This window comes from Chenopodium quinoa, unplaced genomic scaffold (genome assembly GCF_001683475.1).
Source record: "Chenopodium quinoa cultivar QQ74 unplaced genomic scaffold, ASM168347v1, whole genome shotgun sequence".
Taxonomy (NCBI): Eukaryota; Viridiplantae; Streptophyta; class Magnoliopsida; order Caryophyllales; family Amaranthaceae; genus Chenopodium; species Chenopodium quinoa.
The window spans coordinates 3,005,120-3,029,363 of NW_018743555.1; the positions used below are offsets into that span (position 1 = coordinate 3,005,120).

Consider the following 24,244-nt stretch of genomic DNA (forward strand, 5'->3'; position numbering starts at 1 on the left):
AACCACTTAACTTTTTTTTTTGGGAAATTCTCAATGGTGCTCTTCAATTTTTTATTTTTCTCAATGGTGAACAACAACAATTTTAATTATCTTTGGTACTCTTGTATTACCTTTATCAATTCAATGGTAACATTACTAATTAATTTAATAACTTATTTAACCATAGTTAGTTTTTTGTAATTTTTTGAATAATTTAATTATTTTAAAATATTTTTTTTAAAAAAAAATCCCAACAGCCCTAGTTTCCTGCCAGCCCTAACCACTCTGCCCCCTGGCGTTTGCCATGCCAGACCACCCTCCTCCGGCACCGGCATCAACTCTCCCCTTTTTGCGTCTCCCTCTCCCACAAAACTCGTCGCGCGACCCAACCAGGCCACCCAATCCCTTTCCTTCGAAACTTTAATTTTATTTCAAACCCTAAATCCCCAAAAAATGTTGGATTATTTATGATTAGTTCAAGGAAGTTTCTGAAGAAGTTTATTGAATCAATCAAAGATTTGGTGACTAATACCAATGCAACTTTGATTGTTTAAGGGTTTAAGATCGTCGTTTTTCCAGTTGACGTTTTTGAGGTGTTCGCCGGAGATAATGGTGATGTCGAGGTTTAATCGGGCTGTTGTTGGAGGTTGCAGCATAGGGGAGGGGGGGTTTAGCGCGGCGACGACGTCGGGAAAGGGGTCTGAGAAAGTGTCGTCGGCGTCGACGCCGGGGCAGAGGGATTGGTTGGGTTGGGAGCAGGGGATCGGATTGGAGCAGCGAGGGCGGGGTGGCAGGGGGAAGAAGTGGGTGGTGGTTTTTTTTTTTCTTTTTTAATTTTTAAATCATTTAATTATTATAAAATAATAATAAAACTAACCCTAGTTAAATGTTTTAACCAAAATACATCATTAATGTTATTGCTAATATATACAAAAACACATGAGTACCAAAGATAATTAAAATTTGTGTTGTTCACCATTGAGAAAAATAAAAAGTTGATGAGCACCATTGAGAATTTCCTTTTTTAATTATGTTTATCTTAATGAATAGGTGGCTAGGTGTATTTTGTTGATTTACAGTGAGCTAACATGTTAGGCAGTCAAATGTAAAGTCTTTTGATGATGTGCATCAACTTTTGTAATGACCCTATGAATGTAATGACAAAGAAAAGTTTTTGTTGGGTTGTGAAAATACAAGTCCATCAGAAAGTCATAAATGGTTTTGAATACTACACTTCACAACATTGTTACCTCAACAACAGTCTCAAACAAGAGATTATTGGAGCAAGACTAATGTGTGAAGTGAAATTCATTAGAGTCCCTTCATCATATGGACAATAAAAGTGACTTAGGGTGGTATTTCATACAGGAAGGGGGACTCCATACCTTCACTGTTGCACATAACAAAAGGGAGGGACTCTTTCATGCACTGCCACACATGAACACAAAACCAGAGCCATTGTTCTCTACACAATATGATCATTGAGAACATTGTATACACCACATAACCAAAGAAAGACACCAAACTATACTCAGCCTTCATCATTCATCAATCATACTCCCTTGTTCCCCTTTTTTTTAAAAAAAATTAAGGAATACATACAACTCATTGTCAACAAGACAAGCATTATTAGGCAGCATCATCACAGAGAAAAAAACAGCATACACCATATCCCAACAACATCCAAGGTAATCAACCAGCAACGGAGTACAGGAGACTCACAATAGCACCAACATTTTAACTCCAACAACATATGCACAACAATCCAACACCACAAGCACTATAATTCAACAACAAGCATGCTCATCAAACAGATCTAGCACAGATCAATAACAATCCACTAGCAAATGGGCAACAGGACTCATATAATTCATCAATCAACAACATAATCCAATCAAACACAAACCAACAAGCCCAGAACACATGCATCAATTAAAAATTGAACAACCAACATAATTGAGGGACTCATAAATTAAAATTAAAGAGGTTAGAGTTAGGAACTGTTACAACAGCAATCACTCAGAGGGTTGAACCGAACGATTCATCCGCCTCACATAGCATTTGACTACAGGGACTGAAGAGCATCCAGAGTCAGGCTTCTTGGGAGGAGTAGGTGAAGCCTCCTCCATTTCCTCGTCCTCATCAGAAGAAAGAACGATGTACTCATGGTCTAGAAGCCCACGCATCCTCCTAAGAGCGACACGCGCCGCCTTCCTCAAAGATCGGACCTTGGGGGGTGACCTTGGCCTCTTAGATCTGGCCTTTTTGGGAGCCACAACACTCCCAATAGCCGATTCATCCACCAGATCTACAGGACCAGCAGATTCAGCCATCAGATCAACAGGAACAGCTTGCCCCTGCTCCATCTTCAGTCGTTCCTCCTCCTCCATACTCTTTAGAACTTAACCCAAAGCTTTGTAGATGTACAAAGTACAGTAGGGACCGGTTTCAGTAGACTCGTAGAACTCGCGAGGGAAAGGGTTGCCAGTCTCAAAGCAATAGATGAAGTGCTGGATCAAGTTCTCCTCACTCTTATCATTTGTGGCCATGTACGCGTCTTTCAAAGGATCGAGGTTAACATTTTCGTGGGGGACTCTTTTGGTGAGAAATTGGAGTGGTGAAGAGTGGATCTGGAGAGAGGAAGATGAAGAATCGAAGAAGAAGAGGAGAGAGAAACTGAAAGACGATGAACTAGGGTTCATCTTCTGAAGAACAATCAAGAACATAAAGGGAGACCCGACCATCAGAATTTAATTTTTGGTGGTTGGGGAAGTAAGTAAATGATAGGAGAAGGAGGGAGATGGGAAAATAAAGGGAGGGAATCATTAGGTTAGATGAATCTGATTAGTTTTAGGTTAATGAAATTAGGAGATAAAAAGGGTAATTATTAACAAAAAAAATTAAGTAAGGGTAAAAAAGTAAATTCCAGCTTTTTTCTTTACTAAAAATAGAAAAAAGGAAAGTTGCACATAACCCTGATCATCCCGAAATGGCAAAAGTTGCAGAAAACATTTAAAGGAGGTAGTATATTATTATTCATTAATTACTTAATATCGTTTATACATATATATATATACATATATATATATATATATATATATATGTGTGTGTGTGTGTGTACATACATATATATATATATGTATATATATATGTATACATACATATATATATATGTTATATCTATATATATACATATATATATACATACATATATATATACATACATATATATATACATATATATATATATATATATATATATATATATATATATATATATATAGATATAACTTTTTATTTATTGTATTGCATTTGGGAATATTTATATCTATATATGAATTATTGTTTTTAATATTATTTGTATCTTATTATAATTATTAATAATATTAGTATTATGGGTAATTATAATAATAATAATATTTCTTATTTTTGTTAGTATTATTGCTGGAATCACAAGTTTTTTTAGGTTATTTTAGATTTTAACACTTGCTAAAAACCCGAAAATGGTTTTTAACACCTCAAAAAAAAAATTGATTTTAACACCACCCAAATTTCAAAAAATTGGGTATTACCACCATGTAACTGATTCCGTTTACAAATCCGTTAAGTAGGGCCATATAGACACGTGTCGCTTTGTTATTGGCCAAAAAAATAAAAAAATAATAAAAAATTAAAAAACAAAAAAATAAAAATTTAAAAAAAAAAACCTAAAACTACCCCAGCCCCACCCACCGCGCCACCACCGGCGTCCCCAAACCCACCCCCTGCCGGCGTCCGGCGTCCCAGAGAATTGCCCGGCGCCGGCGACCCCACCCCCACCACCCTTTCCTCCACCTACGCACCCCACCCCTTCCCTTTCCCCATTTTCATTTCTCGACCCACCACCCCGAAACCACCCTAAACGCCCCCTCCCCCGGAAAACGCCCCTCCTCCTCCCCCGGAAACGCCTTCCCTCTCCTTTCCCCCTCCCTTAATCGATTCCCTACCACCCCAAACGAAACCCTAAAACCCGTTTAGGGTGGTTTCGGGGTCGTGGGTCGGGAATGAAAATGGGGAAAAGGGAAGGGGTGGGGTGCGTAGGTGGAGGAAAGGGTGGTGGGGGTGGGGTCACCGGCGCCGGGCGATTTACTGGTACGCCGGATGCCGGAAGGGGGTAGGTTTGGGGACGCCGGTGGTGGCGCGATGGGTGGGGCTGGGGTAGTTTTAGGTTTTTAATTTTTTTTTAATTTTTTTTAATTTTGTTTAAACAAATGAAATAGTGACATGTGTCACTATGGACCACATTTAACGGAATTTTTTAATGGAAACTGTTAAGTGGTGGTAATACCAATTTTTTGAAAATTTGTATGGTGTTAATACCCATTTTTTTTGGAGGTGTTAAAAACCATTTTCGTTTTTTTAGCAGGTGTTAAAATCTAAAAAAACCTTTTTTTATATTATTGCAAGAAAACAGGGGAAAAAATTTAATATAGTAAAATGGCACCGGTTAACCGGTGCCAAAAAGTGACTTACCACCAAAAAAATTTGCACGGGGAATTATTATTGGCACCGGTTAACCGGTGGCCAAAAATATTAATGGCACTGGTTAACCGGTGCCAAAACCTATTTATACCACCAGTTTTAAATCGGTGGAAAATGTGGAAGGAATTGGCACCCCCCACATATTCACCAGTTCAAACTGGTGGCATACAAGGGGTTTGAACCGGTGTCTTTCCCCTTTTTTCTACTAGTGCAATCCTTACTAACGAACAAAGAGCAGTTTATGATAAGATAATGGATTCTCTTAATGGAGGTAAAGGTGGCATATTCTTCATTTATGGATATGGTGGCACTAGAAAAACTTTTATATGGAAAACTCTTTCAGTCGGTATTCGAAGCCAAGGGGAAATTGTTCTTAATGACGCTTCAAGTGGTATTGCATCTATTCTTCTACCCAGAGGTAGAAATGCCCATTCTAAATTTGCAATACCTATTAATGTGAATGAAGATACAATATGAAAAATTAAGCAAGGAACTCCCTTAGCCAAGCTTTTAATCAAGACAAAACTTATAATATGGGATGAAGCACCAATGGTTCACAGGTATGTTACAATACTTCATATAAGATTTTAACTCTTATAAGTTAAAAAAAAAAAAAAATTGCTCAAAAAAAAAAGTTATCTTTGTATTCCTAAATGAATAATAGTTACAAAGTGGTATGATGATTTAATTAATTTTTTTATTAACGATCAAATAAATATAGTACTACTTGATAATTAGAAAATCTTTCCACGTGTTAATATAAAACTATCATGCTAACACTAGGTGAAAAAAGGCATTTGGCAGCGGTTCAAACCCGGTCTAAGGCACCGGTTTGAACCGCTGCCTATGTGAGGGGTTCTAAAAACCAAGTTTTTGGCACCAGTTCAAAACCGGTGCCATAGGGTGGAATAGGCACCGGTTAACCGGTGCCATAGGGTGAAATAGGCACCGGTTAACCGGTGCCTAAAACTGCTCTCCCGCCATTTTTTTTTGGTGGGCGGTTGCTGCCTAACCGGTGCCTATTCACCAATTTTTTTTTTTTGTTTTTTTTTTTCCATCGTGCAATAATATTTAAAAAAAAACCTGTTTCCAGCAATAATAATAACCTGTAATTCCAGCAATTATATTAAATATAATAATTAATAATATTATTATTATAATAACTAATAATAATAATAATAATATTAATTATTAGAATAAGATACAAAAATAATATTAAAAACAAGAATTCAATTATATATATAGATATAAATATTCCCAAACGCAATACAAAAAAAAAAAAGTTGCTTACATATACAAATAATAGTAAGTACATATATAATGAATAATAAGTTAGTCTCATTACTACAAAAAGTGTCAAGCTATTATTCAATTGAGATCAGATTTACACAAACTTACAATGGCTTTCTTTTGACTCTTCATTCTAACGAACTCTTCCCAATCATCTTTTGACACGGTCGGCCATATTTGCCACGGGAGACGGTCATCCTCTTTGGCATTCTTCTTCTTTGTTTGCACCTTCTTCTTCTTGTGGATCCACCGATTAGTCAACTTGGTCTTAAAGCCTCTGAATCTTTCCGCTAATAAAGAGACAAACACCCTTTTCTTCTCGGGATCATTAGGAATAGAAAATTGCCTCTGCAAGCACAAATTAAAAACCGATTATTAGTTTCTATTTAGTAACAACCATAAGGTTAAGGTATCTTAAATTGTCTAAATGTGCCAAAAACACACTTACCCTTGTATCATCCCAAAATGCTTGAATCAAACCCGGAGGTACTTGCCGCATTACAAGTGTAATGGGGATTTTCCGCGAACATATCCCAACTTGATTAGCATATTGTTGACGCCATTTGGGCCCGGGTTGGCCTTTGTTGTCATACTCCAAGACCATGGGACCGTCCGGTTTCTTAAAGCTTCTCGTCGGACCCCCTCTTTTTCTTTCAGCCAGTGCCTTTTCCCCCCCTCCACCACCTGTGTTGTTTTCATCTTTTCCTTGGCCTTGACTTTCAGGAGTCGGGTTCTCACCAACAATCTCACGTGTTGTATTTACAATGGTCGGTGCACGTTTAGCTGAAATTTCATAATCGTCAAGCCTACGCTCAAACTCATCTTGAGCCTGATCCTCTGGCTCACCCAAGTCATCCTCCTTATTCACATCATAAGGCACATCACTATCATCGGAGTCGTCATCCTCGTACTCGTCCTCATACTCATCATCGTCAATGTCCTCTACCAAAGGAGGATCATGATCGTCCGCCATGAGATATAAGCACCTGTCAAAGCAATCATAAAACAATATTAGTGTATAGTAAAGTATATGCATGATAGTTATTATGGTTATGTAGAAGCTATTTAAGCCATTTTCACCTACTTATTATGGTCCTATAACCTTGTATATGCATGATAATGAGTACAAAATGCCAATTTCAATCTACATATGGAAAATAGGTTGTTAGAATGAATAAATGTTAGTTCATACACAAAACAAAGGAGTTGGGTTAAGTAGAAGCTATTTATGCCAGTTTCACCTACTTATTGACCTAGCTATAACCTTGTATATGCATGATAATGAGTACACTTAGGCAATTTCAAACTACAAACATGTTAAATATATTGAATGTAGGTTGTTAGAATGAATAAATGTTAGTTCATACACAAAACAAAAGAATTGGGTTAAGTAGAAGCTATTTAAGCCAATTTCACCTACTTATGGTCCTATAACCTTGTACATGCATGATAATGAGTACACTTAGGCAATTTCAAACTACAAATAGATCATTTTTGCCTACTTATGCTCCTATATACATGATAACTAAACTATATTTGCAATGAAACCATTACTAACTTTTAATCAAACTACCTCATTCTGAAATTCCTTCGTTGTGGTCTGATCGCATATAACCTGCTTCGTTGTCTATGTCATTTAGTACAACAGGTCTAGGAACAGTGAAAGGTGCTGAATCATCAAACGCATCATATTCTTCCTCATCCTCAACATCTCCAATGCCTAGGATTCTTCTTTTGCCAGCTAGCACTATAGACCATTTTGAATCCATTGGGTCAGTTACGTAGAACACTTTCTTAGCTTGAGATGCAAGGATAAATGGTTTCGCACTATCATTCAAGTGGCCAAGATCTACAAGAGTAAAGTCCTCATGTTTGACGTTACGCCTGATATTATCAACCCACTTACACTTGAAAAGAGCAACCGTGAAGTCACAATAATCAAGCTCCCATATTTCTTGAATTCGACCATAGTATGACAACTCTGCATCGACAGGTGATTTATCCTTAGAACTTGCAAACTCCCTTGACGATGCCACAAGAGTTACACCACTGTTTTGGGTGGAGGAAGATTTCAAATCACGAGCCTCGGTCCAAAAAGTGTACCCATTGATGTCATATCCCTCAAATGAACGGACATCATCTCTAGGACCGTACGCAAGCCACTGTACTGTATCGGCCACATTAGTATCATTCAATCCACTCATTACTCGTTCACGAAACTAATCAACAAATTTCTTATTATGCAACTGCATAAGTGCCCTTTCACCTTTGGATGGAAATTCAGCACGCAAACAAGCCATGTGCTCGTCTAAATATGGGTGCACATCTGAAACATGGTGCAACACATAAAGGTGTGCTTGTAAGAACTGATCTCGGTCTGGTGACATTCGTTTCGACCCAATTGTTCCATGACCATCAAGTCTACCTTCATGTCGAGAAGTAGGAAGACCAATAGGTTGAGCAAGGGCTATGTAGTCCGCCACAAAGTTATCTATCTCCTCACCCACTGTCCCTTGCATTATACTTCCTTCAGGGTGAGCTCGGTTCCGTACTTTATCTTGTAATGTACCCATGTGTCTTTCAAAAGGGTAGCACCACCTCATGAACACTGGACCGCACAACTTAATCTCACGCACCAAATTAAGAACCAGATGAACCATTATGTCAAAAAATGAGGGTGGGAAATACATCTCAAATTTGCACAAAGTCACAACCACATCTGTTTGCAAAGCATCTAGTGTACAAGGATCAAGAACTTTGCTACAAATTGTATTGAAAAACGAACAAAGGCTTGTAATCGCTTCCCTCACGTGTTTCGGTAGAATACCACAGATTGCAATCGGTAGGAATACTTGCATCATAATGTGACAATCATGGGATTTCATACTTGTCAGCTTCAATTCTCCATTTAAGGTTACAAATCTTTTCATGGTAGATGAGTACCCTGATGGAACCTTAATGCCGTACAAACATGCACAAAACATACGTTTCTCTACCCTTGACAATGTATAGCAAGCCTGGGGTAAATAATTCTTTTCATCCTTCCCTTTACCCTTAACTTTCTTCTTTGACGCATCTTTGGCCTTTCCCTTTCCCTTGCTCTTCTCCTTCCCTTTTTTCGAAACATTTTCATCTTCTATTCTCGGCTCCTTCCCCTTCCTAACCTTTTCTTGAGGCCACAATTCTGGACGAATCCCCATCTCTTTCAAATCTAACCGTGCACCCTTTCCGTCCTTTGTTTTGCCTGGGATATTCATAAGCGTCCCCAAAAGAGCATCACACACATTCTTCTCTATATGCATCACATCAAGACAATGCCTAACGTCATGTTCTCTCCAGTACGGCAGCTTCCAAAGGATTGATTCTTTCTTAAACAGAGCAGCTGAGACCACAGTTTTTTCTGATTTTCCAAACACCGTTCGTATCCCTTTCACCCGAGCACTAATCTCAGCACAAGTCAATGGTCTAGGCGCAGTATCCTCTTCCACGGTTCCATCGAAAGCCTTTTTCTGCCTACGGTATGGGTGATCACGCCTAAGGAACCTTCGAGTCCGTAGGTAGACATCTTTGTGAGAATGAGTCAGGTATACGCTTGATGTGTCATCAATACATATGGGGCATGCTTTTTTCCCTTTGACCTTGTACCCACACAAGTTTCCATATGCAGGGAAGTCATTCATGGTCCACATAAGGGCTGCACGCAATGTGAACATCTCGTTCTGATGAGCATCGAAAACGGAAACCCCTACGTCCCACATCTTTCTCAAGTCGTCAATAAGCGGCGCAAGGTAAACATCTATGTCGTTTCCAGGTTGCTTAGGACCAGTTATTAGCAATGAAAGCATTACATACTTACGTTTCATGCACAGCCAAGGAGGCAAATTATAAATCACTAAAAGTATCGGCCATGTGCTGTGTTGGGTACTAAGAGTGCCAAATGGATTCATCCCGTCCGTGCACAACCCAAGCCTTAAATTTCTGACTTCATTACCGAATTCCTCAAACTTCAAATCAATGTTCTTCCACTGTGGAGAGTCAGCTGGATGCTTCAGCATTCTGTTTTTCTTTCTTCCCTCTGCATGCCACCTCAAGTTTTTAGTGTCTTTTGGTATTGAGAACAGACGCTTAAACCTTGGAATAATGGGAAGATACCACAACACCTTAGCAGGAGGTCCCTCCTGCCAGGATTGCAACTCATGCGCTTGTACCGCGACCGCTTGCATCGTGGACACTCCTGCAGTTTTTCATACTCATTTCGATACAAAATACAGTCATTAGGACATGCATGTATCTTCTTATGCTCCAAACCAAAGGGACACATGAGCTTCTTTGCGTAATAATAAGACTTAGGAATTTCATTCCCATCAGGCAACATATCACTTAATGCGGTCAACAAAGAAGTAAAACTGATGTCTGTCCACCCATGCTTCGACTTAATGTTGAAAACTGTTAGCACGGCCGATAGTTTGGAGTATTTTTTGCACCCGGGATACAAAGGCTTTTTGGAAGCCTCCGATAATAATTCAAACACTTCACCTTCAACACCTTGCAACATCTCATCCACTTGTTCATCCTCGACCTCATCCGCCTGATCTTCATCGGCTCCATCCTCACCATTATCAACAATATACTCATCATTCTCGTATTCCTCGTCCACATGAATCTTAGTGCTTCTAACATGCACATCATTCCGATCAAGATCCCCACTGTACCCTCCACTTTCTCCGTGCCAAATCCACACATGGTATAATTGCCTAAACCCACGACATAATACATGATCTCTAATGATTTCAACACTTTCGACCACATTCACACAACTACAATCAACACAAGGACAATAAAGGCCTTTGCCTCCCAGTTTGCGTTGATAAGATAAAGCCCTCTCGCAAAACTCTTGAACCCCATTCCAAAATTCCAATGTATCGCGTCTACCATACATCCAACCACGATCCTTCTCCATTTAGTAAATTGTCTCTAAACATATATAGCACCATATAATTATAATGTGTAAGTGCTACATATTTTATGTAAATCAAATTCAAGTACAAAACGTGAATATACCATTCATATAGTGAAAAAATGCATGTTTCCAAAGGGTCCTTATCACTCCAACCTAACCCATCCTTGAATGCCTGGAATATACCATTCATATAGTGAAAATCCGGCAGCATTTCCCCCTAGTTCTCCAAGTACACGATGTAGATAATTAATTACCCACATATGTACCCAGAGAACATAGTGAGGAATTGGTAAGCCAAGATGTTCCTTAAAATCAAAAAGAAAACATACATTCACCACCTAAGTGAGAGTACACATTCAAGAACAGTCCCAACCGGGGACTATTCAATACTTTCTCCTAATGAGAATGCCTTGAACGGGTATCTAGGCATATGATGATGCAAATATTCTACATATTGTTGTATTTATTTGCAATTAAACAATACACAAGTTGCAATTTCATGAATAAACTTTTATTAAATGGATAAATAGAAAGAAATATAGCTAAGTAAAGTTTATAAGTCATACCACTATAGCAGTGCAACTACCCACTTGAGCTCAATATGTAGTCCTCAAGCTAATTAAACTCGTGCTTCAATTCACATATGAATCTATATATTAAAAAAAACAAAAATTAGCAACGTCACTAATTATCTAGTTAATATATTCACAATTCTCTAATGTATTGACAATTCTCTAATTTATTCACAACTAATTAGGTGGCAATATCACTATTTATTTCTCTAATTTATGCACAATTCTCTAATTTAATCACAATTCTCTAAATTATTCACAAATCTCTAATGTAATCACAATTCTCTAATTTATTCACAATTTTCTAATTTATTCACAACTAATTAGTAGCAAGGTCACTAATTCTTTAATATATTCACAATTACCCATTAAAACAACCTAAAATTACACATTAAAACATACAAAAACTCAACTAATTAAGTAACATTCTTACTAATCTCTATTATATTCATAATTACTCATTAAATCAACCTCAAAATAACCCATTAAAACTTATAAATTTTTCAACTAAGGAACAAGGTAATGCAAAATTACTCTAATCTATAATATGTATTCAAAATTACTCTAAACATACAAAATTACTCTAATGTATAATATGTATTCAAAATTTCTAAATAAACAACCAATGCAAAAATAAAAAAAATTAGGGTAAAATTATATATATGCATTCCTTGACTTTAATTTTCTTAACAATAATAGAATTACATATTTCAAAATAATTGTTCAATTTTTAACAAAAAAAAAAACTTACCCTAAATTAGTTAGAGGTGGAAGAAGCTAAGGGGATGAGAGATTGAGGACGACCCCTGCGCTGGTGGAGGTAGCAGCGGTGGTGCGCACTAGTGGAGGTAGCGCGGAGGTGGAGGCGGTGCGCGCTGGTGGAGGGAACAACACGGAGGTGGAGGCGGTGCACTGCTGCTCAATTCGAACAATGCTGGTGGCTGGATGGCGGTGAAAGACAGAGAAGGGCAGGGAAGGGAAAAGACAAGGCAGAGGAGAATTAAGGGCGGTGGTTTTCGACAATTCGTACAATGCTGGTGGTGTTTCAACTCGTACAACGCCGGTGTTTCAATTCGACAATTCGTACAAGGGCAGGGGGAGAATTAAGTGCGGTGTTTCAATTCGAACAATGTTGGTGGCTGGAGGCCGGTGGCCGGTGAAGGTGGCGACTGTGGTGGAGAGAAAAGGGGGAGGTTTGTTGTTCTTCAATTCGTCTCTAATGTCGGGTTAGCTAGAAAGGAATGAAAGAGAGAGAGGAAGGAGAAGAAAGAAGTAGGAAGAAGCTAGGAGGCTGCGTTTTTTTTTTTTTTGAAAAAATAAACCGGTTTGATTGACACCGGTTGAAACCGGTGCTTATTTTATTTTTGGCACCGGTTTGACTTGAACCGGTGCCTTTTGCCTTTGTTTAAAAACCCGCCCAATTTTGGGCCGATTTTTGGCACCGGTTCGGCCTGAACTGGTGCCATATGATGGGGTGCCTAATGCTATTTTTCTACTAGTGTAACTTAGTTTTTAGGTGCAAAATAATTTGAATAAAATGTGTTTATTAATATTACTTGATTATTGCATGTTACGGCTACCTTGCATATATATGATGTAATCATTGTCAAATTTAAAATATCGGTATAAACTTCGTAAATCACTCTGATTAATCCCGAAATTTTAATAATTGATTTATTTTCTGACCTTTATTCTTTTTTCTTGGCTTTTATTTTAAGAAAAAAATATGTAGTATTTTTATTAGTTGATGATAATATTATCATGTGAAGTACAATTGTGAGGATATTATCATGTTAAGTACAATTGTGAGGATAGTATTTACAATTTTGATAACAACTCTAAGTGATAAGAATGCTAACTACATCAACAACTTAACTATTTAAAGTGATTTTAATGCTAAGTGATAAGCTAAGAATGCTAACTATGTTGGACTACACAAATATTATCTTTCTAGTTGTTTGACTTCAATATCTTTTTTTTTTTTTGGCTAAATCATTAATATGTAGTATGAGGAGGAAGTAAACTGATTATTAACAAGTTGTGAATTAAGTTGCTAAATATTTGCTTTCTTACATTTATTTAATTTAACAATTGCGGTTTAGATATTGTTTTGAAGCTTTGGATAAGAATTTGAGAGATATTCTCATATTTTCAAATGGACAAAGTTCAGAACAACCTTTCGGTGGAAAAATAGTTGTCCTTGTAGGTGATTTCTGGCAAATTTTACCTGTTATCCCTAAAGGAAGTCGGCAAGATATTGTTTTTTTCAACCATCAATTCATATTATTTATGGAGTTCTTGTAAAGTACTAAATTTGACAAAAAATATGCGACTTCAGATCGGAAGTTTTGATATTGCTTCAGATAAGATAAGAGAATTATCTGAGTGGGTTTTGAGGATAGGAGATGGTACAGAGGGGGGTCCAAATGATGGTGAAGCAAATATAGAGATCCTGATCAATATATTAGTAAGAGATGACTCAATCGATCCTCTTACAACAATTACATATGGTGTTTATCCTTTTATATTGCAAAACTCGGAAGATCCAAATTATTTCAAAGAGAGGGCCATTCTTGCTCCCACCCATGATTGTGTAGAGAATATCAATGAACATTTGTTGTCTTTGGTTCCAAGAGAAGAGAGGATATATTTTAGTTCAGATAGTATTTGCAAGACAGATAGAAATATGCAAATTAATGAAGAAATATATTCATATGATTACTTAAACAGCATCAAATGTCCAGGCTTGCCGAATCACATCCTTAAGTTGAAGATTGGTGTCCCCTTTAATATGCTACTCAGAAACATAGACCATTCCTCTTGTTTATGTAATGGAACTTGATTAATCATTACTCTAATACTCCGTATTTTTATGTATTTTTATAGAGTATTTAAGTATTTATAAAGTATATTTTAAGGGTTCAAGTATTTTAATTAAATATTTTAAAGGGTTAAAGTATTTTAATTATAAGGTTTTATAAAAGTAAAATATATGTTTTGAGTCATACGTTTATTAATTATAGGGCCTGGCGAGGGGTGGAATTAGATCGTTAAAACTAATCCTCCCTCGGTCAAACTAAATTTATAAACACTTAACAAACCTATATACTAGTATAGAGGCAAGTCAAGGATCGAACCCAAAGGAACGGTAATGTTCAAGTGCTCTCAATTATGTGCCTAATCTAGGTCAAAGACAAAGATAAGGAGAGAACTCTAACAACTAGCAAACAAAGAAACCAAACAAATAAAGCACTAGGAACGGGGATCAACAAGTAATCATGACAATTGTAGCAACTCGGGAACAATATGCAAATCAATGGTTGTGAAGTCAAATGGAAAGCTCAATCAAAAGAGTCAACAAGCTATCTCCTAGAGGTCAAACTAGCGCCAATTACGAGAGACTCTAACTAGGATCATCACTAATCAAGCTAAATCGACAATTGCAATTCCTAAATCAATGGTCCGTATCATTAGAAACTACAATGCAATCTAGCATAATTCTCAAGGCCTAATCGAATTACACACATGCAAACTTCCATTAATCACTTTAATCTCAACAACTAATCAACACAATCCCCAAATTAAGAACAATCAATCAATCATACAAGTTTCACCCAATTCCTAGCAAACAAGTACTCTAACATCATCATCTAATCAACTAACAACTAAAGAAATCAAGAATCAACGATATATGAAGAACAATTACACTAATCAACAATCAAACATCAAAATCAAATTAAACAAACTTGAATATTAAACAAAACAATAAAATGAGATAGAGTTAAGAATGCTCATTGATAATAAGGAAGATCATCAACACAATTGTCACCATTGAATCATCAATCTCTCAATCACCACTACAACAAAAACTAGATTAGAGATCGCAAAATATAGAACGGTTACCAAAGGTAGGCGTTCTCCAGAAGAATATAGAACGTCTATCTAAGTTAACCGTTCTATCTAATTTATTTATTATATTTATTAAATTGTAAATTTATTTTATAGAATGCATTTCTTAGTTAACCGTTCTATTTGATATATCCAAATATTTTACAATTACAATATAGATCGCTCCTCTTAGTTAATCGTTGTACATGCTTAATATTATTTTTTAAAAATTAAAAAAGAATAATCTAACATATAAAAGGGCCCAAAATTCTAACCATAACTCCTCTTTCTTCTTATAGCCGTCAACCTATCATTCTTCATCCATAAGTTCCCCTCTTCTTTCACTTCTTTCCTCTGAAACTTTAACTCGTTTTCAAAAAAAAAAAACCCCTCTAACTCCTTTCTCTACTACCTTAATCCTTCAATGGCTCAATGTCTTAAAAACTCTAAGCTGACATCCGATTAAGGTCTCATCGCCGCTAATGTTATGAAGAACAACGAGCCTTGTTTTCTAACCCCATCTTCGATACAATGCGCTGCGCGAAAGTCCAGTGTGAAAGATCGAACCATTGAATCTTTGTTGTGCTCTGTTTATGGTCGCAATTGCAAGTTGTTGCGAGTTGCTAGGTGTTTAACATTATTGAGGTAGTTTGTTTAATTCTCAATTGTTAATTTTTTATCTATAACTTTTATCAATTGATTTTGATGTTATGATTTGGTAAATTCTGATTTTTCATCTATGATTTTGGGTTTTTGGTGCGGCTTCACTATTTGCGTGCACTATTGGTGGAGGAGCTTCAACGGTTGAGGTTGGTGGAGGCACTGCGGTGGTTGTGGTTGGTGGAACGTGTTGCGGTTGTTGAGGCTAATGAAAGCGCAACCTGCATTTGAAGCAAATTGATTTGTTTATTTTTTTTAGGGGAAACAGTACTAGTACATTGATAGTTATGCTAATTGAAATGTATCAAAATGTACTTGAGAGTAAATTTTTTTTTTTAGGCATGAGATGTAATTAATTGAATATGATAATAAAGTTTGTTTTAATCTAACATTTGATTTTGACTTTTACAACTTCAATTCATTGATTCAATTTGATTTATTGATTATTGATGTATATTGTATATAAGCAATCTCCCAAAATTTATAAATTTTTTTAAAAAAATACAACGTTATCAGTGTTAACCGTTCTCTTTTATTTATTTTTTATAAGCATAAAAAACAGGAAAGAGAACGATTATCTCTTCCATATAGAACGCCTCTTGTACCCGTTATCTTTTCCCTTCCATAGAACGCCTCCTATACCCGTTCTATAAACTTTACACATCACATCGCTTAGTAGAAGATTGCCTCTAAGACGTTCTATAAGGCCTATTTCAATTGTTCTCTATTCCATTTTTTGTAGTAGTGCACTATTGAAATTCCTTAATTTCTCTCTCTAAAATCTACTCCTAAACTAAACCTAAAACTAGAGAGAGAAGCTCTCAACTAAGCTAAAATTATGATCAAAATCTAAATGAAACTTATTCTAAACTTGCCCCAAAAATCGGGTTTCAAAGGTATTTATAGAGGCGCGAAAACAAAAATCGAGCAAACAAATACCACAGAAGGCGCGCCCTCGTTGCAGGAGAGGCGCGCCCATGCTGTAGGGGTGGCGCGCCCACGCATGTTGGTGGCGCGCCCGCGCCCGTGCCTTGCGCGCCCGCGCTTCGCTGGGTTTCTTCCATATTCTCGCGGCTTTGTGCGTTCGCTAAGGTCTTCGAATGAACGCACAATCATGATGATGATGAACACTAAGTGAGACAGTCCCAAAAGCACATGATTGTGGGTTCAACACCCCATATTCATGAGAGCACGACTTGAGAGCGCAAGAGCTAGAACTTGGAGAATCCACTTCCTTGCATCTTGAGCTTTCCTATTGCCATGAGCTTACTCCAAAGGCTTCCTTCACCTTAGTAAATCACCAATATCAAGACCCAAACCTCGTACAATACCTACAACCACAAAAATAGAGCAAATAAAGGAGAAAAGACTATAAAAACCATAGAATTGCACAAAAGCTACAAAATAAGAGAGGAAAGGTAAGACTACAACCAAAAGCATAAAACTAAGCATTTATTAAGCATGAAAGCCATGAAAAGAAGGTAAAAACAACCTAAATTCTCATCAAATGGGTGCCATTTATGACACCCATCAAATACTCCCAAACTTACCTTTTGCTCCTCCAAAACAAAACCAAGGGAGAAATGATGAGCTTATCCAAGCAAACAAAAAGAAGAGAAGAGACAAGAATAAACACTAACTCACTTTCGTAGGAATCATGGTCAATTTTAGCAACTAAAGACAAGCCATTTAAACCCCTAGATCGCCCTAGACGACGTGTGATGCTCTCGTAAAGGTTTCGTAAGAGATTAACCTATAACTCTCGTAATAATACAAACAAGGCAAAGCATGAAGAAGAAACCAAAATACAAGAAAAGCAAACAAATGTTCATGAAAGGACTTTTCCAAATGTACAAGCATAAATGAATGCAAATCTTTCTAAACAAGTAAGGGAGTGCACGTTTCAAGATACCCGATGTTGATTGAAACATAAATATTCTAAGCATAGGAACTAGAGAAACGCAATCCACTTTCATCCCAAATTGTCTTACCGCGTTCTCCCTACTAGTCTCATATCTTCCCCTAGTGAGCATCTCAAAAGTTCCACGAAGGAACCGGAAAAAGAGATAATTTTGGGCTACTCGACGTCTTGACAATGTATCCCCTCTCCTTAGGCTTTAACTCATAATGTCATCTCCCGAAATTTGACTCAACCTCTAGGTTGAAAGGTCTTTCCCAATGGTTGTAACGTAAGGGCAAAAAGGGTTAGGGGTAAGCCTTAAATTTAGAATTTGGTCGTACACCTAAGTCGTGAAGCAAGATTGGCCAAATCTCAACGCCAAAACAAAGTGAACACCAAACCAAAGCAAACTAAAACCTCCAAGCTTATTCAAAACTATAACCACAATCATATATATAAAAAGCTTAAACTCTTCTCCCCCAAGCTTAAAGGAAGCATTGTCCTCAATGCTTGAAAAGGGAAAATAAATTACATCAAAATACTTTTTTATTTTTCTTATTTTCATTTCTTTTTGGGAAATTCTCTTCGGTAGACCTCTAATAATAAACATTCTAAGTGGTCAAATGCAAAAAAATTTATTATCCTTGGTGAACCATGTTTTAAAAAGTTTTATCAATGGTAACATTAAGCAAGGTAATTAGTCATTAAAAATTTATTATCCTTGGTGAACCATGTTTTAAGAAGGGGTTAACCATAGGGTCAAATTAGTCATTACATCATTAGTTAACCATAGTTACACTTAAAATGCCTAATTACCTTGCTTAATGTTATCATTGATAAAACTTTTTAAAACATGGTTCACCAAGGATAATAACTTTTTTTGCATTTGACCACTGAGAATGTTTATTATTAGAGGTCTACCAAAGAGAATTTCCCTTTCATTTCTTTCAAAGCAATTGTCCATGCCTTTTTAACTTAGGACGACTTTTTTCAATTTTGCATTTATTATGTCCTTGCCTCTTTTGACTTTGGACGACTTTTTCCAACTTTCATTTGCCATTATTCACCATATATACAAAAGACAAGCTTGCTTACAAATATAACCAATATCCAACCTTATATACCACAAAGTCCAAAAATATGACCATTTGCTTCACAAAAACCAAAAATGGAACAAAAAGAAACAAAAGCTCAAAATTCTAAAGATGTGGCTTGAAAAGAAGGGAAAAGGCTCAAATGGTTAGCAAGAAGGAAAATGTAAACCCAATGAACTAAAAAGAAAGAAAATAACCTAGAAAAGAAAAATTACCACCTCGAAAATATGCCTTTGTCCTCCCTAGATGGCTCAATCTCGTGTTTGAGAATTATGAGTCAAGATTCTAGATTAGGTCCGCAATAGTCAAGGATCCATGCCGCTCATGCAAATATATGTTGAAGGCTTGAAATAGAATGAACCTCACATGGATGTAGCAAAAACTCACTATTGGTGTCAATTCAACTATAGGAAGCAACTACCAACATGCCACAAACAAGTAGAATCCGGTTCCATGGTCCAACTAGTCCTAACCAACTACCTTAGCATGCTTTATCCTAGAATCAACCAAGCGTACTCTCAAACTGTGCACACCGTTACCATTTAAGAAGAAAAACATTAAACTATACAAGTCCAAAAGTATTATGTCCAAAGCAAGAAAAAAACAAAGATAAATTGCAAATTTGTCTTGATAGAAACAAAAATCTTTTTGGGATTTTTCAAAATATAAGAACATGGAAAAGCATATACAAAGGTGCATAGCATATATGAATCAATATCTCACCAAACATGATAGAATACTCTCCCCCAAGCTTGAATGAGACAATACACTCAAACATAAATCATATAATCCATGGAAGGGGAAAACAAGGAGAGCAATCCAACAAACCAACATATATTTAACAAGTCATCATCCACTTGAGAAAGAACAAGGAAGGATATTACCGGATATTAGGTGGGTGTAAATACCCACAAATGACCCAATTTAACCTTTCAAAGCTAATTTCCTTAAGAATTGAACCTTGCCTTCCATATGCTATTAAAAATAGGAGTCAAACTTCCTTGATTCTTGATCCAAATTGAAGCACCAAAGTATATCAAGTCATGTACCTAGCAAAAGGCACACAAACATTTCCATGAAAGAAAAAATATATTCTAAAAAGAAAATAAAACGAAAGCAATAAAACACGGGTTACTTCCCAAGAAAGGCTTGCTTATGGTTTAAGCTTGACCGCTCTAGAAAATAATAATTCAACGCATGCAAGAGCTTGTCAAATTCACTACTACACATTTCATATGAAAGCAAGTGTGCACATGACAAAAATAAGGCGTGTAACAAGCTTAGTGCACACCTATGAGGAGAGAGATGCTAAGAGAAGGAAGTAGAATCAAAAGAAAACTCAACAAAATAAGAAAAGGAAAAAGAAAAAGAAGAAGAAGGCAAACTCTCCTCACAATATTTTTGGGTGGCAACATCACCCTTTTGCTCAATTGGGGACAAATGAGCCACATACAAATCATCATAGACAAGGGGGTCCCCAATAGGCTCTTTGAGATATGAAGGGAGAAAAATAGGGCAATAGGGGATGTGGTCAAACCTTTGAGAAAAAGGGGTATGAGAAATAGGCAAAGGGGTAGCTACTCCCTCAACACAAAGTCTCACATCGCCAATGAGGGCATGAAAATCAATCATAGAGTCCTCAAATGAAGATATGTCACAATCTACATCTCCCTCAAGCTCAAAAACTCCAAAGGAATTACCCTCATCCTTCTTTGCACCACAATAAACCACCTTTCCTTCAAATATCTCAAAACCTAAGTCCTCAAAACCATGCATGAGAGGAGGTAGAGTCATCGTAAATCATCTATATCCCAATAAGCTTTCTCGATGAAATCATCCAAAAATCTATAAATTTTCATATGACTCTCACAAAACAAATGGGACATTACCTCAAAAGAGTCTATGTATTCATAGATTGAAGGCTCACAAACATACACTTGAGGCTCATCAAGATGGGAAAGAGGTTTAGGATTTTCAAATTCAACTCTCTCTTCATTCTCAACTCTTTCACCATCACTCATATGCTCATCAAAGCTATCCTCACACTCTCTTGGTTGCTCTAAAATATCATTATCATCCTCAACACACACATTCGATTTGAAATTTTCACACACAAGCATCAAAAATGACAATTGGCTTTCCAACTCTTCTCTTCTTTTCAACTCTTCATTCAAAACACCCTCACGCTCTCTAATCTTCTCCATTTGGCTCCTTAAAATTTCTATCATTTGTCTCTCTAAGGGCCTAAGATTAGGATTCATCTCTAACTCCCTCAAAGATTCATCAATTTGGCTATAGGGGACTAGAGACTCATCACAAGAGTTTGGAGAATGAAAAGGCAAATAGGGTTGACCAATAGTAAAAGAAGATTCACAACCAAGGGTAGGACCATGCACATTAAAATCATGAGCATTTTCATTAAATAGGGGAGTGGGGGCATAATCAATCATATGAGATTTGTCAACTTGAGCATGCACCTCATTATCATGAACAAAAGAGGAAATAGAATTGGACGCATTTGTTCTAGGTTCAACTATGGGATCATGTGACACATCATGGGAAATCATGCTAGCATTAGAAGAACTAACACATTGCACATCAAAAATTGAAGCACGATTACCGCTATTATAGACTTCCCAAGCAAACCAAACATAAAAACCCCAAGCATCTTCGATAGAAAATGCTCGAAATCTATCATTATGCATTCCTTCAACTATATCCCTAGTTTGTTCATTCAAACCAAAATAAAAAATCTCACAAGCCTTTCAAAGACTACAACAATGATAGTCAAGAAATCCCTCAAGTCTATGGAAATATTCACAAAAAAGCTCATTGTTATATTGAGGAAATGATAGACATGCCATTTTTTTCACAAAACAAACAAAAATCAAATAAAAGAAAAGTATATACAAAGACCTAGACTCAAGCAATCAAAAACACTTAAACATAGACACCGTTCCCCAGCAACGACGCCATTTTGACGAGGGGTGGAATTAGGTCGTTAAAACTAATCCTCCCTCGGTCAAACTAAATTTATAAACACTTAACAAACCTATATACTAGTATATAGGCAAGTCAAGAATCGAACCCAAAGGAACGGTAATGTTCAAGCGCTCTCAATTATGTGCCTAATCTAGGTCAAAGATAAAGATAAGGAGAGAACTCTAACAACTAGCAAACAAAGAAACCAAACAAATAAAGCACTAGGAACGGGGATCAACAAGTAATCATGACAATTGTACCAACTCGGGAACAATATTCAAATCAATGGTTGTGAAGACAAATGGAAAACTCAATCAAAAGAGTCAACAAGCTATCTCCTAGAGGTCAAACTAGCGCCAATTACGAGAGACTCTAACTAGGAGCATCACTAATCAAGCTCAATCGACAATTTCAATTCCTAAATCAATGGTCTGTATCATTAGAAACTACAATGCAATCTAGCATAATTTTCAAGGCCTAACCGAATTACACACATGCAAACTTCCATTAATCACTTTAATCTCAACAACTAATCAACACAATCCCTAAATTAAGCACAATCAGTCAATCATACAAGTTTCACCCAATTCCTAGCAAACAACTACTCTAACATCATCATCTAATCAACTAACAACTAAAGAAATCAAGAATCAACAATATATGAAGAACAATTACACTAATAAACAATCAAACATCAAAATCAAATCAAACAAACTTGAATATTAAACAAAACAATAAAATGAGATAGAGTTAAGAATGCTCATTGATAATAAAGAAGATCTTCAACACAATTGTCACCATTGAATCATCAATATCTCAATCAACATTAAAATTCCTCACTTTCTCTCTCTAAAATCTACTCCTAAACTAACCCTAAAACTAGAGAGAGAAGCTCTCAACTAATCTAAAATTATGATCAAAATCTAAATGAAACTAATTCTAAACTTGCCCCAAAAATCGGGTTTTAAAGGTATTTATAGAGGCGCAAAAAACAAAAATCGAGCAAACAAATACCCAAGAAGGCGTGCCCACGCTGCAGGAGAGGCGCGCCCATGCTGCAGGGGTGGCGCGCCCGCGCATCGCTGGGTTTCTTCGATCTTCTCGCGGCTTTGTGCGTTCGCTAAGGTCTTCGAATGAACGCACAATCATGATGATGATGAACACTAAGTGAGGCAGTCCCAAAATCACATGATTGTGGGTTCAACACCCCATATTCATGAGAGCACGACTTGAGAGCGCAAGAGCTAGAACTTGGAGAATCCACTTCCTTGCATCTTGAGCTTTTCTATTGCCATAAGCTTGCTCCAAAGGTTTCCTTCACCTTAGTAAATCACCAATATCAAGACCCAAACCTCGTACAATACCTACAACCACAAAAATAGAGCAAATAAAGGATAAAAAACTAGAAAAATCATAGAAATGCACAAAAGCTACAAAAAAAGTGAGGAAAGGTAAGACTACGACCAAAAGCATAAAAATATGCATTTATTAAGCATGAAAGCCATGAAAAGAAGGTAAAAACAACCTAAATGCTCATCAAATGGGTGCCATTTATGACACCCATCAGGGCCTTGTTTAAAATATTGTATGTAAATTATTCCTACATACTCTTATTGGAATAAACCATTTCATTTAAATAAGCTCAACCCTTTATTTGAAACCTTGTGGGTCAAATGTTTTATAATTCAAGCCCATTTATTCATTAAGCCCAAAATTAAACTCTACTCTCTACTCTATAAATACCTCTCAAAACCCCAAAATTTTCCCACTCAAAAAGAGACTTACAAATCAGATTTTGAGATGTAAGTAACTTTTCCCTTTTTCCTTTTTTTCTTTTATTTCTCTTTTATTTCTTTCTTCCTTTTCTTATTCTTCTTTTCTTTTTGTTTTTTATCTTATATTTGATTTCTTGCTTGTGCGTGCACATGTGGGATTTCAATGGCCAAGACTTGCACCCACCTTACGCAACACGAGGCCATGTCATCTCCGGCGACCACCCACGACCTCACGCCTGAACGGCGCCCAGTCGCAGCCACTACCCCTTAGTGGTTTTCTCTCTCCTCCTTTATCTTGTTTTAATTATTATCCTATAATTTTATAATTTAGGTTTTTTATTTTAATTGTTTAAACATGATTAATATATTTTATAATTGTGTTTTGATGATTAAAGATTGTAAATTTTAGATTATTAAGTGTTTTATTTTTCAGATTTTATAAAGTATTAAAAGTTAGTTTTTTTTAATTATAAGAGAATTTATTTTTAGGATTCTATCTTGCAATTAATTTGGGGGTTCTATATACCCATTGATTGGAAGTATTAATAAAGCTTAAAGATTGAATCTTTCTGGAGTTTTGATGAGTTTTCAATTAAACAATAATGCTGGAATTTTTGCCTAAA

General features: G+C 36.5%; 1 pseudogene; it reads left to right on the top strand.

Annotated features, from left to right (window-relative positions):
- Positions 1–24,244, top strand: part of LOC110681624 — a 57,168-nt pseudogene that overhangs the window by 21,875 nt on the left and 11,049 nt on the right.